This window comes from Ambystoma mexicanum, chromosome 2q, assembly GCF_040938575.1.
Source record: "Ambystoma mexicanum isolate Mex_15411 chromosome 2q, UKY_AmexF1_1, whole genome shotgun sequence".
NCBI lineage: Eukaryota > Metazoa > Chordata > Amphibia > Caudata > Ambystomatidae > Ambystoma > Ambystoma mexicanum.
The window spans coordinates 1249783425-1249801740 of NC_090924.1; positions in this window are offsets into that span (position 1 = coordinate 1249783425).

The following is an 18316-nucleotide window of genomic DNA, read 5'->3' on the forward strand; positions in this document are numbered from 1 at the left end:
CTCCCAGCACTGATCCATCCTTATGGCCTGCCCCTCCACCTTTGTGAACTCAGTGTCAGCAGGGCCTCCTCTGTTGTGCATTTCTGAGAAGTCTGCCCTCACCTTGCACGTGCACCCCGGAGAGTGCATCTGGAAAACGATCAATCTGCCAAGGGAACTGAGGATCTCGCTGGGGCCTCCAAGTGTGTCAGGTGTCCTCCAAGGCAAGTAAAGACAGGAACACCAAAGTAATCCAAAAAGTAGCATACACCAAGCAGGAAGTAACAACGTTAATTTAGCCCCACCACGCAGGTGGGAAAGAACGGTTCCCACAGCCCTGTGCAACTGAATTGAGTGAAGTAAGCTGTCAATGCTGCCCACAGCAGGCGGAATTGTTATACACAAACAACATAATTTGCATACACACATTTAAACATTTTTGAAACACCATACAAAAGCTGATTGGTAGGACTATGTCAGTCCTCTATATCCAGTCATACATTGAATGATTGTAATTGGTTAGGCCATCCTGGACCCCATTGTTCAACACCACCCATTGTGATGTCACAAACCTTCCCACAGCACCGCACAATTACACACAGTTACGCACAATTATGTTTCGAAGCATTATGTGATTGTGCTGACCGCTGTAACGTTATTCATCTGCCACTGGTCAGCCCCCAAGGAACACACTAGAAAACCTGACCATGGCAAAAAGGGGACATTCACACGACCTCCAACCAATGAGGTGCCCCGCGGACATCAGCAAGGGCATACAACACTGGTGCACCCTCGGGACACTGGAACCTCTCCTGGTTATTGGCCATCTGTCGCTTGTTCCCTGCAGCCCTCTTCCCATGACCAACTGCCAAAGGGTCATTTGCAACTGTTAGCCCACTGTGGTTTGAAGTTCATTTTCCATTGTTTCATTCCTAATTCCCTACACTTGGCAGCGAGCACCCAGGTGTCTGGCTCGCTGCCCTTGAAAGTATCTACTGGTCCTATGGGAGTGTGTTCCCCTGGAGCGATGAACATCGCCCCAGGGAACATCACTGTTAGGGAGAATTCTCTGTTAAGGCTAATTTCCCAAACCTAGTGAGTACCCCATCAGCTTTGCTGGATTTTTGGGGTTTATTTTTTTCTCCTGCTAAGAGTGAGACTCTTTTTCTCCCACTCTTAGACATGATTTGAGATATCCTTTGACTTTGTAATGTGTTTGATGGGCTATGGGGTCTTTTACTCCATAGGGTTTCATATGTTTTTGGTAACCTCAGTGCAGTAACACAGGGGTGCCATAGTGACCCCCAAACATAGACTCCATACCCTGGGACAGACTACTGTCTCCCAGGGCATGTAAAGTCACCATTGACTTTACTAGTCTTAAATTGTGAACAGAACCAGTATAAACCATCATATTGTAGAAGTACTGGTAGGGGTAATTAGATTGAGTCGAGTTTATGGCTGGTGGCAGTGGTTACCTAGCGAAATATTCCACCGGAATATTTCCTATGGGATTTTCCCATTCATTTTAAACGCACCACTTTTTTGGTGCAATGTTAAAGATACCGCCAGGTTATTTATTTAATATTTATTCCCCGTTTGGGTCTTTTTGCCAGGACTCAGTTTTAAAATGGCTTTTGTGTTCACCTCTGTAACTCCAACCCAAGTCGAGCCCTTTGTTCCACTTTTTGGCGGGCTTCTCCACAGAAGCCTCCAAAAGTGGTGCCACTCTGTCTGGGTCTACAGGATGTGTGGGAGGGGGTTTTAGGCACCCTGGACTGAGTTGCCTCGGCAACTCAAGTCGCACTCTTGTGTGATTGGCCCAGTGGTGAGCCGCCCGGCTCACCACTTAGCATGTTTGAGTGACAGCTAGGACTGATGAATGGGGTTTTCTACATAAAAGCAGGGCTTTGGGGACTGGAACTTCAGAAGTCGCCACAGGACCAAAGAATCCGAAGAGGGAGAAGCTGAGCCGACCTGCAACAACGACACCACCGGTGGAGCCCTGCTGAACCGCCTCACCACTTCCCGACGACAGAGGAGAACTGCATCCCGGAGAGTCTTCTTCCTTTGAACTGGTGGGGATAACCAGTTCGCTCTCCTTTTCGCCTTCCTGGATTGTCTCTTGGTCGAATCACCCGTGCCAAGCACCCCGGCGGCCAGATAGCCACGCTTCACCACTACCGCGAATAAAAGGGTAGTACCTTTTAAACGGGAAACTCTGCGGCTGGTTTCTTCCCTGGCAGTGCAACAACCTCCAGCTTTCCTCCATGTCAAGATCTTCTCTTCCCCTGGACGAAGCACCGACTTGCACCCGCTGCTAGGAACATCTGCCCCCGCTGGAGCTTTCTCACCATTTCAGATACTGTGTCCCGCCTGGTCTCCCTTGCAACAGACTGATCACGGTGTCCCGTAAATCCTTGACTCTCTATCCTGGGGTGACCTGGGACCTGTTAACTAACTTTTACTGAACTCATCCAACCCTTTTTGAACTATCTGCAAAGAGTTTTCAAAGTATCATTCAACTGTGTGATCTTGGACACATTCCACCTTGCGTTCTCTAAGAGTGGGCCTGGCCTATGAACTTTCTTGCTCCTCAGTAGACTCTGCCTTTTATGACTTGCTGTGGTTCTTTTAAAAGTGTTGGTGTTGTGTGCTTTCCTAATTCTGCCTTTTTCCCTCCCTTTTTTATTAACTTATTGGAGTGCCATCTTAGGTTAAGCGCCCACCTCTGTCTGCAAATAAGTGGTGTTTTAACTAAGACTCGTTCAATAAGTAATCAGGGATGTATATATATTAATAGTGACTGTGTTTGAACTTGCTTGCCATATTAGTGTTAGTGTATTTTACAAGTGTGTTTTTAAATAAATAATTATATACTTTTATACCAAAGCTCTGGTCAGTGTTTGCTTGTGCTACTGTATTTTGGTACCTATTGTGTATACTCTATAGACTGTCTAACTCTTCTTGAGAGAAGTCTGGCTGCTCAGCCACAGCTACCAGGTAAATCTGGGTGGTACAGACTGCTACCAATTGGGTTTACTGCCAACACCTGTAGTCCTAAGCCTTTTGCAGTGGTCACTAAGGGAACTGCACAGGTTTCTGCCTAACACTGGTGTACAGCGGTGGGATTTGTATTGAGTATACATTTTAGTGTGCTTATAGATACCTTAGTACAACTAACCACAAATCTTAGCACTAAAAAGTTTATTTTCTAACCTGTCAACTATGGAATGTTATAGTCAAGAGTCCCTTGCTACAAAAACTGCTGATTGTTTAAGAGTTCTCTGTAAGCATAAGAATCTCCTGACTAAAGGCAAGAAAATGACGCTAATAGAAAGGTTGTTAGCAAACCAAAGTCTGGATGGTGGTTCAGAGGAACCTACGACTCCAGCAAATGTAGATAACAGTAATGATATTGATATTGAGCAAAGTATCGATAATCTTGAGTCAGAACCAGAAGAGGAGGGTGAGGATGATGAAGTTGTCCCCCCTAGGCCTCTACCTGCTCTGCCAGCTGTACCTACTGGACCTTTGCCAGGTCCCACAATTAGTCCTCAATGTCTTGAACTAGAGAACATGAAACTTGAATTGTAGTTTAAGAGACTTACTCCTCAAACAGAACAAAGGCACCAAGAACTAAAGCTCAGAGAAATGGAGCTCAAGCATGAGCTAGAGATGAAGAAATTGTCTGTTGAAAATGCTTCTCTCTCCGGATCCTCTAGGAGTTCCAGTCCCAAAGGACCCCGGATGCCTAAAGAGCTTGTGGGTATGTATGAGCCTAAGTTGGATGTTTTGGATTGTTGAGTCTGTTTGAGTATAATCATGGGCTCCAGAATATCACAGGAAATGAGTTACTTTCCTGGTTGTACTCTAGGCTCCCCCTGTTGCAACTGATGTGGTAATGGAGTTGGGGGAGGAGGATAAGAAGGATTATGAATGTGTGCAGCTAGCTTTGATAGCTGCATTTGGGAAGACCCCTTCCCAGTACCTTAAGAGGTTTAGGACCCTCAAAAATCGTGATGGAACCGCTTGGGCTACCTCGGTGAGTGAAAGTTTGAAGAACTTAGAGGGATGGATTAAGTGTTACAAGGTGAACACTTATGAGGGAATGAAGAATCTTGTGATGTTGGAGTCAATTTATGATGCCTGCTCTCCTGAGCTCAGGCAGCACTTGGCTGATTCAAAGGAATTAGATTCCAGAAAACTAGCTTAGGCTGCTGACTTGTGGGTTGCCAACAGGGCTACTCACAAGGACTCTGGGGTAACTCAGAAAAAGGATGAGGGCAAACAGCCTAAAAAGGACTCCAAAGAGAATTCTAATAATTCCAATCCCAAAGATGGCCCCAAACAAAACAATAAGGGTAAGCCACAAGGGAAACCGAATCAGGCTAGTTTACCTTCTGGTGCAAAACCAGGAGGAGGTCAGAGCAAGCCACTATTCCAGAAAGCATTTGGTAAATGCTATGTTTGTAGCTCGCCTGACCTTGTGAAAGGGGATCCCAGATGTAAGGGTAAACCTTCAAGGGTCCACACTGTCTCCTTAGCCTTCGCTCCAGAGGAGGAAGTACAGATGGCCAGTGGAAACTTTCTGTTACTAGCTGATGAACCCATTGAGGTCTCAGCTAGTGTTTCTTTAGTGTCTATGGGGTTGTGGGAACAACAGAATGTAGATGTCTATAATTCCATCCCAGATAATACTAACGAGTATTATAAGGACAGTATCCAGGTGATTGGTCAGGAGACTCCTGCCATTAGGGACACTGGGGCCAGCATAACTGTGGTGGATAAATCATTTTTTCAGGCAGAGGATGTTGCTAAGGCACTCAAACGCCTCACCAAGTTAGCTGGGGGGCCTGTGCAGATGCTTCCCCAGTTACCAGTTCTCATCCAGTGTAATGACATGACTGTGAAGATACCTGTCAGCATACAAAGTGAGGTACCAGGAAGGGTTCTGTTGGGAAATGACCTGAAGACTCTTGGAGTAGTGTCACATACCCCCAGACCTCCTAGTAAACGGTTACAGGAGCTCACCAGACCTGTAAGGGAGAGAACCATGAGAGGTACTCTCAAGGAGATGATGAAGAAGGATATCACTCCTACTCCACTGGAGTTACAACTTGCTCTCGCTGAACAACAAGAAGCAAAGGGGAAACCCAAGACTTCTAGGAAATAGCCAGCAGCAAGCACTCCAGCGCTTCCAACAAGGACTTCCGCTAGGTTGTCCAAAGTTACACCTGTAACTCCACCTCCAGCTGAGGCTGAGAGGGAGGTACAACCCTCTGTGGTTGAGCTAGACTCTGAAGAGGAGCTAGTGGAAGGCCAAGAACTCATTGGAGATCTGGATGCTGTTGACCATCCTGAGTTGCAGTCTTTACTGGCAGAAGGTGGACCCAACAGGGCAGACTTCAGTAAGGGACAGAGAGAATGTCCAACTCTGGAAGGTCTTCGCCAACAGGCAGCTTCTCAGGCTGATGGGCAAGAGCCTGGGAAGTATAGGTTGCACTGGGAAGATGGCCTCTTCTACAGTGAACCGACCGAGTCTGCACCTGGAGACTACAAGCGTCTTGTAGTACCTCAAGAAAACAGACAACAGTTCTTGCAACTGGCCCATCAGATTCCTTTGGCTGGTCACTTGAGTTTCAAGAAGACCAAGGAAAGGATCTCACTCTACCTTTATTGGCCAAAGATGGGGGCTGAGGTAGATAAGTTTTGCAAGAGCTGCCACACCTGCCAAACTTCTGGTAAGGTTGGCTCCAAGAATGTGGCACCTTTAGTGCCTCTCCCAGTAGTGGGAGTCCCATTTGAGAGGGTAGGGATTGACATTGTTGGTACCCTTGATCGTCCAACCTCCTCAGGCAACAGGTTTATCCTTGTTGTAGTAGACCATGCTACTAGATACCCTGAGGCAATTCCTATGAGGACTGTTACAGCTCAGGCTGTGGCTTAGGCCCCCCTTGATATTTTTACCAGGGTTGGGTTTCCCAAGGAAGTAATCTCTGACAGCGGGTCAAATTGTATGTCCCACTACATGAAAGCCATGTGGAAAACCTGTGGAGTTACTTCCAAGTTCTCAACCGCCTACCACCCTCAGACAAACAGGTTGGTAGTAAGGTTCAACAGAACCATGAAGAGCATGATAGGTGCTTTGGAAGATCCCCTTAAAGAAAGTGGGACCTTCTACTGCCATGCCTTCTCTTTGCTTATAGAGAAGTCCCTCAGGAGGGAGTAGGTTATTCTCCCTTTGAACTTCTTTATGGCCATCCAGTCAGAGGTCCATTGGCCCTGATTAAGGAGGGGTTGGATAGTGCTCCTTCCCCAAGCCAGTCAGATTGACTGACTATGTGATAGGTCTCCGGAGGAGAATGTCACACATGATGGCAGAAGCTAGTGATAACCTGAAAGCTGGACAAGCTTTGGTCAGGCATTGGCATGATCAAAAGGCTAACATGGTTGAATTCACTCAAGACCAGCTAGTTCTAGTTATGATCCCAACAAGGCAGAGGGCCTTGCAAGATAAATGGATGGGACCCTTCAAGGTTGTGGGTAAACTTGGTGAGGTGAACTATCTGGTGGACTTGGGCAATCCCAAGGAGTCTCCCAGAGTCTTCCACACCAACCGACTAAAGGTGTATGTCTCCAGGCCTGAAGTAGGAGCCTTGCTTCTAGCTTCAACAGAAGAGGAAGAAGAGAGTGAAGCTCTCCCTGATCTCCTAAGAGGCTTACCCTTGGATGAAAAGATTGAAGGAGTAAATCGCTCTTCAAATCTGACACCTGAGCAACAAGAGGAGTGCAAATCTATGTTAAATCGGTTTGCCTCACTGTTCTCACTTTCACCAGACTTGACCCCTTGGGGCCAGCATGATATACTCACTGGTGACTCTCTGCCAGTCAAAAGCAAAGGATATAGAATGTCAGAAAATGTAAGGACCCACATGAAAGGGGAGGTCAAGAAGATGCTTGATCTCGGGGTAATAGAGCCCTCTACTAGTCCATGGTCTAGCCCTGTTGTGTTAGTACCAAAAGCAGGATCCAAGGAACTGAGATTCTGTGTGGACTATAGAGCTCTTAATGCAGTCACAAAGACTGATGCCCACCCTTTGCCAAGGACAAATGAGTTGGTGGATAGACTTGGTTCACCCAAGTTCCTCAGCACATTTGACCTTACGTCAGGCTATTGGCAAATAGCCCTGACAGACCATGCCAAGGAGAAAACTGCATTTTCTACCCCAGTTGGCTTATACCAATTTAAGGTTAAGCCTTTTGGACAGAGAAATGCACCTGCAACATTCCAAAGGATGGTAAATCAGGTTCTGGCTGGGATGGAGGACTTCTGCATGGCATACTTGGATGACATTGCAGTATTCAGCCAATCCTGGGAAGAGCATGTTAACCACCTAGGACATGTTTTGCAGGCTCTTGGACAGGCCAATCTGACTATGATGGCAAGTAAATGCCAGATTGGTCAGTTTAAGGTGGTCTACCTTGGGCATGAGGTAGGAGGTGGAGAAATAAGGCCTTTGCTCAGTAAGATTGAAGCTGTGAAAAATTGGACAACACCTACTACTCAAACCCAGGTGAGAGCCTTCCTAGGCCTCACTGGGTATTACAGGAATTTCATAGAGAACTATGGGACCATAGCTTCGCCACTGAATGTAATCTCCTCTACAAAATTCCCTAAGAAGGTCAGATGGAATGAAGAGTGCAATCAGGCCTTTGAAAACCTGCAGAAAGCTCTTTGCCAAGCACCAGTATTGAGAGCTCCTGACTATCACCAAACGTTCATTGTGCAGACAGATGCTTCTAATGTAGGTATAGGTGCAGTTCTTAGCCAACTGGATGAGAAAGGTAGGGAGCACCCCATTTGCTTTATCAGCAGGAAGCTGAAGGATCCTGAGACAAGGTGGGCAACAATTGAAAGAGAATGTTTTGCTATTGTTTGGGCACTGAAGAAGTTTAGGCCATACTTGTATGGTTCTACTTTTGTCATTCAGACTGACCACCAACCCTTGAGGTGGTTGATGCAAATGAAGGGGAAAACCCCAAACTATTGGTCAATCTGCCTTCAAGGATTTGATTTCACCATTGAGCACAGGTCAGGGTGTCACGACCAAAATGCTGATAGTCTCTCTAGGATGTATGTCATTGACTAGAGGTATGAGATTCATCCAGGAGTGGATTAAATCCTCCTGTCCCTTAGTCTGGGGGGGTGAGTGTTACGGAGAATTCTCTGTTAAAGCTAATTTCCCAAACCTAGTGAGTCCCCCAGCAGCTTTGCTGGATTTTTGGGGTTTATTTTTTTCTCCTGCTAAGAGTGAGACTCTTTTTCTCCCACTCTTAGACATGATTTGAGATATCCTTTGACTTTGTAATCTGTTTGATGGGCTATGGGGTCTTTTACTCCATAGGGTTTCATATCTTTTTGGTAAGTGTGTTACACAGCACACTCGGTGCAGTAACACAGGGGTGTCATAGTGACCCCCAAACATAGACTCCATACTCTGGGACTGACTACTGTCTCCCAGGGCATGTAAAGTCACCATTGACTTTACTAGTCTTAAATTGTGAACAGAACCAGTACAAACCATCATATTGTGGAAGTACTGGTAGGGGTAATTAGATTGACCCTGGGTCTGTTTTTCGAGGGGGCACTGTGCAGTCCCCCCTCGTCGAGTTTCTGGCTGGTGGCAGTGGTTACCACTGTAAGTAACTCCAATCAAGCAATCCCACTAAGTCAGTGCCTTGTCTGGGATGCCCAAGGGAAGCCCTTATTTATATATTTTTACGGCAAGTTATAATCTGGATGATGAACCCTTTTATAACACCCATCGCTTAGAACCCCCCTGACCCCACTGAGCCAAGAAGTAGGTTTGTTTTGCAAATTAAAAGGTTTATTTGAAAAATTACACAATATATATATCACACTTTTATAATAAATTAATATCTGATAGTACACTTAGACACATGATGTGGATCCACAATGGGTAATGTTACAGTGGTACACTTGATTACCTAGGAGTAGTATAGAGAATGAGGTAGCTGAAAATGCTTTACGGTTTCAAGGAAATGCAAGGTGGAATAAATGCAGTACAGAAAATAAACTGATATGGTTTCACAAGAGATAATATGTTCAATTTTCCCCTGGTGGAAATTCACCCCCCCCTATATTCAATGCAAGGAGATGGAAGTAACACACACAGTCTTCAGGAATACAATCAAATCACACTTTATAATGCAATACACAGTTCCAGTTCCCCCAGCAAGCTTAGAGAAAACAGGGATGAGTTTTAAACACAGGCAAATTACTTTAATGTGGTTTGCAAGGAAGTGAAAAGGTGCTACAATTGCTTTTAATTCCCTCTAGAGGTTCAGGGTGAGTGAGAGATGCTTGTTGGTATTAGTTCAGGCTCACTTTAGCAATGCTTTATGAGTTATTACCAGGTTGCAAACGGACTTTAACAAAGGAAAGAATGGGGCTGCTATTTTGACAAGTGGAGAAATTGAGCCAAATCGCAACGGTTCCGGAGATACGGACGATTTAATAAAGGTAGATTTTCGGATTTAAAGTAAAACTCAAAATGACAGGTGACAGCTTGCAGCTGCAGAATCGACAGGTGACAGTTGTGCAGCTTTAAAAATAACAGATGACACGATTTCTAGGAGGCTGTTCTACTTAGGTTAAAATAGTTTGGATTACATTATTTTAACTAAGAGATTGGTTCTGCACAGTTCTGCTAGGTACTCACAATATAAATTCGAAATAGGCCTCGTCACGGATCTGGTCAACGCGTCCGGCGGCGGTTCTCTCTGCTCGGCGGGTCAATCGGGCACCGGTTCTGCTCACAGCGATCCGGATCTCTGGCTCTGCTCACAGCGGTCTGGGTCTGGTCTGCGGTTCCGGCAAATGTTCTTGGCAACGAATTCAAACAGCTCGCCCGGCTGTGGAATAGTTTGCAGATGATTTTAAGGATGCTGAGGCCTGCTGAGAAGAGTTCTCAGTTTGTGGGTTTAGGCCCTTGCTTTAAGTTCTGAAGTAAAGTTCTGGTCTTTGGAGATTGATGGATGTGAAGTCTGGAGTCTCCCGGCAGAGCGTCCCGCAGAAAATGGAATTGAATGTCTCTACCTGTCCCAGCAGTCTCTTTTTATGTGTTTTAAAAAGTGGGTGGAGAGGCTAGCATCACTAAGCCTGCCCCTCTCTTGATTTGATAGGTCAATAGATTCTTTGGTCCCTGATTTGGGAAGGGATAGTGTGTCAGAGTGATGTCATTTTTATGACCTGCAGAAATGACACTCCCCTGGTCAATGTGCACACAAATCTATTCCTGATCCAAATACATATTTCCCAGGTACACAGTTGTTTGACATCACATACACACATCATATATTACTAAAGATAGTCCCTGTCCCGACTCTGGCGTTTCTAGGAGCTTGCATTCAAAAATGGCAACTTATTTTCGATTTTAGTGGGTTTTGCAACATTGGTTTTTCATCAAAAATTATACAAAAGGTACATTTCCCTTCCACATATAGCCCAGTAACTTTCCATGTCTCTAGCTTAAATACATTGTCTATGATATTCATAATTAGCGGGGTAGAACATGGTACAAATTGGAGTTTGGACTCAAATCGTGAGGGCATTTTTCAAACTAAGACTCTCAAAGTTGTACATTCCTGTCATTTGGTTACAATAAGTTATTACTGTTTCTATAAAATATATATTTGTTGCAATTCAACTCCCCAAAGTGTTTGGGTCCGCCTCCAGAAGTCTGGGTGGGTCAGTGATCACATGTCTCTCCTTGCTGGCAGAGGGCTGTTGACAGGAAACACTGAAAATTAACATACCCCATTCAACAGAAAGGGGCTATTGTCTCTCTCCTCCAGGCTGAAGGGGAAACCCCCTCCCTCTCACTCAGAAGGGCCATGTGATATCCTGCCTCCTGTGGTGAGTCTCTGGGGTGTTAAGAGTTCTCAGCCTCTTGGCCTCTGGGAACAGCAGGTGGCTAAGATTTTCAAATAACCAACAAGCTTTGAAGTCCCTGCCCCTCTTGCAACTCCTAAATACAGTTTCCCTGTCAGAGTTTAGACCGCCAGCGCCGCCTTGGGGAATTTGTCGGTACTGCATCCATTTTTGAGTTGTCTTGAATTACTGCATTTCAATAGAGTGGTCTTTTGCTTGATAGTATAGGGCCCTTGCTTAACATTGTTTTGATGGCATCCTTACAGTAGAGTGGTGATGTGGAACCCCCCACAAGAAGGTTGTATCTTTGGAGAGGTCTCGTGCCAACTGTGCAGTTCTCCTATTCTGGCGTGAATGTGGGCGGCGATAGCTCATCCCCACATCCACCCAGTCTATTGATGTAGTTTGTTCTGGGATAGAATAATGGGCGGCGACAGATCATCCCCACATCTACCCAGTCTATTGATTCAACATGGGTCAAAACCCTTGACACCACGCGAAATATTCCACCGGAATATTTCCTATGGGATTTTCCCATTCATTTTAAACGCACCACTTTTTTGGTGCAATGTTAAAGATACCGCCGGGTTATTTATTTAATATTTATTCCCCGGTTGGGTTTTTTGCAAGGATTCAGTTTTAAAATGGCATTTATGTTCGCCTCTGTAACTCCAACCCAAGTCGAGCCCTTTGTTCCACTTTTTGGCGGGCTTCTGCACAGAAGCCTCCAAAAGTGGTGCCACTCTGTCTGGGTTTACAGGATGTGTGAGAGTGGGGTTTAGGCACCCTGGACTGAGTTGCCTCGGCAACTCAAGTCGCACTCTTGTGTGATTGGCCCAGTGGTGAGCCGCCCGGCTCACCACTTAGCATGTTTGAGTGACAGCTAGGACTGATGAATGGAGGTTTTCTGCATAAAAGCAGGGCTTTGGGGACTGGAACTTCAGAAGTCGCCACAGGACCAAAGAATCCGACGAGGGAGAAGCTGAGCCGACCGGCAATGATGACAGCACCGGTGGAGCCCTGCTGAACCGCCTCAGCACTTCCCGACGACAGAGAAGATCTTCATCCCGGAGAGTCTTCTTCCTTTGAACTGGTGGGGATAACCAGTTTGCCCTCCTTTTCGCCTTCCTGGATCATCTCGTGGTCAAATCGCCCGTGCCAAGCACCCCAGCGGCCGGATAGCCACGCTTCACCACTACCGCAAATAAAAGGGTAGTACCTTTTAACCAGAAAACTCAGTGGCTGGTTTCTTCCCTGGCAGTGCAACAACCTCCAGCTTTCCTCCACGTCGAGATCTTCTCTTCCCCTCGACGAAGCACCGACATGCACCCGCTGTCAGGAACAACTGCCCCCGCTGGAGCTTTCTCACCATTTCAGGTACTGTGTCCCGCCTGGTCTCCCCTGCAACAGACTGATCAAGGTGTCCCGTAAATCCTTGACTCCCTATCCTGGGTTGACCTGGGACCTGTTAACTACCTTTTTATGAACTGATCCAACCCTTTTTGAACTATCTGCAAAGACTTTTCAAAGTATCATTCAACTGTGTGATCTTGGACACATTCCGCCTTGCGCTCTCTAAGAGTGGGCCTGGACTATGAACTTTCTTGCTCCTCAGTAGACTCTGCCTTTTCTGACTTGCTGTGGTTCTTTTAAAAGTGTTGGTGTTGTGTGCTTTCCTAATTCTGCCTTTTTCCCTCCTTTTTTTATTAAGTTATTGGAGTGCCATCTTAGGTTAAGCGCTCACCTCTGTCTGCAAATAAGTGGTGTTTTAACTAAGACTTGTTCAATAAGTAATCAGGGATGTATATATATTAATAGTAAAAACAAAGAGGTGATGGCTGGAAGGTTTAGAATTAATCTTAACCACTGGCAACGCTCTGGGCAACCCTCCAGACCACCGTTCTTCGCCTGCCAAGCCATTACAGAAGGGAAAGACCATATGCAAATCAGGCTTGGCCCCACCCCAAAAGGGGCAGTCCAGCCCGAACTGCTAGGCCACATCCCTTCTGCACGAGACCACAAGCATCCCCAAACATGTTTCGCCCTTGTTGGGGCTCATCAGTGAGGAGTAGCTTGGGTCTCTAGGCCCAGCAGGCACGGGACTCACGTCTGGGCATACCCGTCCCACTCGGGGTGACATAGCAAAAACAAAGAGGTGATGGCTGGAAGGTTTAGAATTAATCTTAACCACTGGCAACGCTCTGGGCAACCCTCCAGACCACCGTTCTTCGCCTGCCAAGCCATTACAGAAGGGAAAGACCATATGCAAATCAGGCTTGGCCCCACCCCAAAAGGGGCAGTCCAGCCCGAACTGCTAGGCCACATCCCTTCTGCACGAGACCACAAGCATCCCCAAACATGTTTCGCCCTTGTTGGGGCTCATCAGTGAGGAGTAGCTTGGGTCTCTATGCCCAGCAGGCACGGGACCCACGTCTGGGCATACCCGTCCCACTCGGGGTGACATAGCAAAAACAAAGAGGTGATGGCTGGAAGGTTTAGAATTAATCTTAACCACTGGCAACGCTCTGGGCAACCCTCCAGACCACCGTTCTTCGCCTGCCAAGCCATTACAGAAGGGAAAGACCATATGCAAATCAGGCTTGGCCCCACCCCAAAAGGGGCAGTCCAGCCCGAACTGCTAGGCCACATCCCTTCTGCACGAGACCACAAGCATCCCCAAACATGTTTCGCCCTTGTTGGGGCTCATCAGTGAGGAGTAGCTTGGGTCTCTAGGCCCAGCAGGCACGGGACCCACGTCTGGGCATACCCGTCCCACTCGGGGTGACATAGCAAAAACAAAGAGGTGATGGCTGGAAGGTTTAGAATTAATCTTAACCACTGGCAACGCTCTGGGCAACCCTCCAGACCACCGTTCTTCGCCTGCCAAGCCATTACAGAAGGGAAAGACCATATGCAAATCAGGCTTGGCCCCACCCCAAAAGGGGCAGTCCAGCCCGAACTGCTAGGCCACATCCCTTCTGCACGAGACCACAAGCATCCCCAAACATGTATCGCCCTTGTTGGGGCTCATCAGTGAGAAGTAGCTTGGGTCTCTAGGCCCAGCAGGCACGGGACCCACGTCTGGGCATACCCGTCCCACTCGGGGTGACATAGCAAAAACAAAGAGGTGATGGCTGGAAGGTTTAGAATTAATCTTAACCACTGGCAACGCTCTGGGCAACCCTCCAGACCACCGTTCTTCGCCTGCCAAGCCATTACAGAAGGGAAAGACCATATGCAAATCAGGCTTGGCCCCACCCCAAAAGGGGCAGTCCAGCCCGAACTGCTAGGCCACATCCCTTCTGCACGAGACCACAAGCATCCCCAAACATGTTTCGCCCTTGTTGGGGCTCATCAGTGAGGAGTAGCTTGGGTCTCTAGGCCCAGCAGGCACGGGACCCACGTCTGGGCATACCCGTCCCACTCGGGGTGACATAGCAAAAACAAAGAGGTGATGGCTGGAAGGTTTAGAATTAATCTTAACCACTGGCAACGCTCTGGGCAACCCTCCAGACCACCGTTCTTCGCCTGCCAAGCCATTACAGAAGGGAAAGACCATATGCAAATCAGGCTTGGCCCCACCCCAAAAGGGGCAGTCCAGCCCGAACTGCTAGGCCACATCCCTTCTGCACGAGACCACAAGCATCCCCAAACATGTTTCGCCCTTGTTGGGGCTCATCAGTGAGGAGTAGCTTGGGTCTCTAGGCCCAGCAGGCACGGGACCCACGTCTGGGCATACCCGTCCCACTCGGGGTGACATAGCAAAAACAAAGAGGTGATGGCTGGAAGGTTTAGACTTAATCTTAACCACTGGCAATGCTCTGGGCAACCCTCCAGACCACCGTTCTTCGCCTGCCAAGCCATTACAGAAGGGAAAGACCATATGCAAATCAGGCTTGGCCCCACCCCAAAAGGGGCAGTCCAGCCCGAACTGCTAGGCCACATCCCTTCTGCACGAGACCACAAGCATCCCCAAACATGTTTCGCCCTTGTTGGGGCTCATCAGTGAGGAGTAGCTTGGGTCTCTAGGCCCAGCAGGCACGGGACCCACGTCTGGGCATACCCGTCCCACTCGGGGTGACATAGCAAAAACAAAGAGGTGATGGCTGGAAGGTTTAGAATTAATCTTAACCACTGGCAACGCTCTGGGCAACCCTCCAGACCACCGTTCTTCGCCTGCCAAGCCATTACAGAAGGGAAAGACCATATGCAAATCAGGCTTGGCCCCACCCCAAAAGGGGCAGTCCAGCCCGAACAAGTTTGAACTTGCTTGCCATATTAGTGTTAGTGTATTTTACAAGTGTGTTTTTAAATAAATAATTATATACTTTTATACCAAAGCTCTGGTCAGTGTTTGCTTGTGCTACTGTATTTTGGTACCTATTTTGTCTACTTTATATACTGTCTAACTCTTCTTGAGAGAAGTCTGGCTGCTCAGCCACAGCTACCAGGTAAATCTGGGTGGTACAGACTGCTACCAATTGGGTTTACTGCCAACACCTGTAGTCCTAAGCCTTTTGCAGTGGTCCCTAAGGGAACTGCACAGGTTTCTGCCTAACAATCACCCTCTGCGAACTTCTGAAAACTTGCAACATTTGTCCAGCACACTGCTGTAGTGGAGAGAAATTCACGTTTGCCTAGGACACGAGGCCCCATCCTGCTCCTCACCTTCCGCTCCACCCACGCACACTGATTGGGTTTGCTGCCCCATTCCCAAACACAGAGCCGGTGTAACCCCCCCACATGTTCTCTCAGAAAATCATTTAGAGCTACGCCCTTTTGACCTGGTGATTGCCTGATCCTTGTCTGAGCCTTTGCTCACGTTGCCTACAATCCACATTGACAAAGTATATATCTGCGTTATGCCCACTTTTGCAGCATGTGGTGAACTCTCCCCAAATTCCCTAATCCATGTTCCGATTCCCCCCCTGCTCTCAGCCTCCCACTCCACCCCCACGCCCCGATTGTGTCTGCCGCCCCATTCTCCCAAGCCTCCCTAATCCCTGCTCCGCGCCTCCCGCTCCACCCCGCTGTGTCTGCTGCACCATTCCCAAACAACAGAGAGGGTGTAATGACACCCGTGTTCGCCTGTCGCAGCATTTGGAATCGCCGCCTTTTAACTTGGTGAGTGCCTGATCCTAGTCTGAGCTTTTGCTGCTGTTGCCTGCAATCCACATTCGAAATGTATATATTTGCTTTTTTGCTACTTTTGCAGCATGTTGTGATCTCTGCCCAACCTCCCTAATCCCTGTTCTGGCTCCCAACCCTGCTCCCTACCTCACGCTCCACAACTGCGCCCTGATTGGGTCTGCTGTCCCATTCCCAAACACAGAGAGGGTGCAATCACCCCCGTGTTTATTCGTCACAGAATTTAGAGCTGCCCCCATTTCACCGGGTGAGTGCCTGATCCTAGTCTTTGCTCACATTGCCTGCAAACCACATTTAAAAAGTACATATTTGCTGCTTTTGTGGTGTTTTGCAAATCTCCCCAGCCTCCTTGATACCTGTTCCTTCTCCCGACATCCCGAGCACCCTGATTGGGTCTGCTGCCCCATTCCCTAGCACAGAGAGGGCGTAATCACCCCTGTGTGCGCTCGTCGCTGCATTTAGAACTGCCGCCATTTTCACCTGGTGAGTGCCTGACCCTAGTCTTTGCTCACATTGCCTGCAAACCACATTTTAAAGTATATATTTGCTTTTTTTGCAAGTTTCGCTGCATGTTCTGAACTCTCCCAGCCTCCCTAATCCCTGTTCCGGCTCCCCAGCCTGCTACCCACCTCCCGCTCCTCTGCTGCCCCATTCCCAAACATAGAGGCGGTGTAATCACCCCTGTGTTTGCTCTTGGCAGCGTATAGTGCTTCCGCCTTTTCACCTGGTGAGTAACTGATCCTAGTCTGAGCCTTTGCAAACATTGCCTGCAATCCACATTAAAAAAGTATATATTTACTTTTTTGGCCACTTTTGCTGCATGTTATGAACTCTTCCCCAGCCTCCTTTATCCATTTTCTGGCCCCCCACCCTGCTCCCTGCCTCCCGCTCTATCCCTGTGCCCTGATTGACTCTGCTGTCCGATTCCCAAACAAAGAGAGGGTGTTTTCACCCCTGTGTTCACTCGTCTCGTCATTTAGAGCTGCCTGTTTTTCACGTGGTGAGTTCCGGATCCTAGTATGAACCTTTCTTCACGTTGCCTATAATCCACATTTTAATAGTATATATTTTCTATTTTTGCGGCATGTTGTGAACTCTCCCCAACCTCTGTGATACCTGACCCTGACCCTGTTCCCCACATCCTGCTCCAACCCCGTTCTCTGATGAGGTCTGCTGTCCCATTCCCAAACACAGCGAGGGTGTAATCACCCCTATGTTCGCTCTTCGCGGCATTTATATCTGCCGGCCTTTTCACCTGGTGAGTGCCTGATCCTAGTCTGAGCCTTTTCTCATGTTGCCTGCAATCCACATTTAAAAAGTATATAATTGCTTTTTTTCCACATTTGTGGTGTGTTGTGAACTCTCCCCAGCCTCCCTGATCCCTGTTCCGGCTCTCCACCATACTCCCCGCCTCGCGCTCCACCCCCGCATCCTGATTGGGACTGCTGCCCCATTCTCAAACACAGAGAGGCTGTAATCACTCCCATGTTTGGTCATCCCAGCTTTTAGAGCTGCCACCTTTTCACCTGGTGAGTGCCTGATCCTAGTCTGAGCCTTTGCTCAAATTTCCAGCAATCCACATTTAAAAAGTGTATATTTGCTTTTTTGCCACTTTTGTGGTGTGTTGTGAACACTCCCCGCCTCCCTGTTACCTTTTCCTGATCCCTGAAGAAGCTCCAGATTGTATTTCCCCGAGGAGCCTTCAGCACAGCCGTGAACCACAGCCACTAACAAGGTAAGCGAGGTCCGGGCAGGGGAACCGCCCTTACTGCTCCACATTAATCTGTCCCACCACTCTCATTACTTAAACGCTTGTAGTCTGCTGCCCGTAGCCCGCGGTTGCATGGTGGTCATATCTGGTATTTAGACCCTTTGTGTTAGTAATCCATATCTGGCATTAGACCAAATGTGTTAGTTAGCCATATTTGGTATATCGGCCTATCTTGTTAGTTAACCATATCTGGCATCTAGTCTTTTTAAGTGTTAGTTTACTATATCTGGCATCTAGGCCAATTGCGTTTGTTAACCATATCTGGCATTCAGGTCTTTTGTGTTAGTTAACCATATCTTGCATTCAGTCTGTTTGTGTTAGTTAGGCAAATCTGGCATCTATGCCAATTCTGTTAGTTATCCATATCTGAAATCTAGGCCTTTTGTGTTAGTTAACCATATCTGTCATCTAGGCCATTTCTGTTAGTTAACCATATCTGGCATTTAGGTGTTTCGTGTAAG